The following is a 1,966-nucleotide window of genomic DNA, read 5'->3' on the forward strand; positions in this document are numbered from 1 at the left end:
TGGGAGTTGGTGATGGACAGGGAGGCCTGGCGTGCTGTGATTCATGGGGTCGCAAAGAGTCGGACACACTCAGCGACTGAACTGAACTGAACTGAAAGACAGGACTAACAGAGGTGGTCTGCCGTTTTGTGTCGTGATCTGTTACACTGTTATAAAAGGAGGTAGGACTATGTAGCTGATGTCTCCGGCAATGTATTACAGCAGCTTGTTTTGGGAACTGAGCCGCATGGAGGAGTTCAGAAATAAAAGAAGCATTGAGAATAGGTATGCCCTTCTGAGTGAGCAATCTCCTCTCTTTCCAGATTATAATGTTAGAATGTAATATGTTATAGGCATATTTGGAGTCAGTGTAAATGTTTATCTTTTGGTCTTTAGCTAGGGTCAAAGCTTATGTAAGAGTTATCAGTTTAGCCTGTTGTGAGGATGTGTGAGCTGGGAGTGTGGCTGGCTTGATGAGGCGAGGGGGGATAACTTTGTTGGGCTGTCCCTGAACTATAGCATATCCAGCCCCAAATGGGGCTTGTTTTTGGGCATTGCCATCTATGAACCAGGATGGGACTTTGGGGTCATTAAGGGGCTGATCAGTTATATGTTCAAAGGGATTAAGTGTCATATCTAAGGTCTGAACACAGTCATGAAATAGGTGTTCTGTTTCTGGATCTGGAGTAGGGAGTAAGCTAGCAGGATTAAGAGGTTTACAAGGCATAAAAGAAAGGGATGGGTCGAGGAGCTGTGTGTGGAAGATCTGTAGTTGAGCAGGGGGCAGAGAAAGGAAAGCCCGATGAGAGAGTAAATCTTTGTAGGAATGATGTGAGCGTATATTTAGAGGAGCATTTTGGGTTAGTTTTTGGGCTTCAGGTATTAAGAGGGTGGTTGCAACTAAGGCCTGGAGACAAGGTGGCCATCTGAGCGTGATCAGATCGAGTTGTTTTGATAAGTAAGCTACAGGCCCCATATGTCTCCCCTTTTTTGGCACAGAAACTTTAAAGCATGTCCTTGTTGAAAATGTACAAAAAGGGAAAAAGGCTTGGTGTAATCAGGTAGGTAAAGAGAAGGGGCCTGTAGTAAATGTTTGATAAGAGTCTGTATAGGGGTGTGGAGAGAGGTGGGGGCCAATAAGGGTTCATCTGAGTTTTTCAAGTAGCTTGGTAGAGACGTTTTGCATGGAGGGCAAAATTTGGGACCTATATTTGGAAGAAGTTTAATAGACCTAATAGAGAAAGAAGTTCTCTCTTGGTTTGGGGCCTGAGGGTCTGTTTCAAGGCTCGAAATCTCTGAGTTGGGATTATTTTGGATGTGGGAATGAGAAGTAATTTTATGTAATTGACAGTGGTGGAAGCAGTTTGTGTTTTGGAGAATGAGACTCTGTAGCCCCAGTTGTCTAGGGCATTTAATACTGTTGCAGTATGGACTAGGCAGTTATGGTGAGAGGAAAATAAATCGTCTACATACTGGAGTAAGGTAGTAGAGCCTAGGTCTAAAGTTTGTAGGTCTCTTTGGAGGGCTTGACTGAAAAAAATGAGGGCTATCTCTAAACGCCTGTGGTTAAACAGTCTAAGTTAATTGTTGAGATTGATATGTGTCTGGATCTATCCAGTTCAGGTCAGTTCAGCTGCTCAGTTGTGTCCGACTCTTTGCGACCCCATGAATTCCAGCACGCCAGGCCTCCCTATCCATCACCAACTCCCGGAGTTTACTCAAACTCATGTCCATTGAGTCGGTGATGCCATCCAGCCATCTCATCCTCTGTCGTCCCCTTCTCCTCCTGCCCCCAATCCCTCCCAGCATCAGAGTCTTTTCCAATGAATCAACTCTTTGCATGAGGTGGCCAAAGTACTGCAGTTTCAGCTTTAGCATCATTCCTTCCAAGGAACACTCAGGACTGATCTCCTTTAGAATGAACTGGTTGGATCTCCTTGCAGTCCAAGGAACTCTCAAGAGTCTTCTCCAACACCACAGTTCAAAA

The sequence above is a fragment of the Bison bison genome, unplaced genomic scaffold (assembly GCF_000754665.1).
Source record: "Bison bison bison isolate TAMUID 2011002044 unplaced genomic scaffold, Bison_UMD1.0 scf7180017864344, whole genome shotgun sequence".
Taxonomy (NCBI): domain Eukaryota; kingdom Metazoa; phylum Chordata; class Mammalia; order Artiodactyla; family Bovidae; genus Bison; species Bison bison.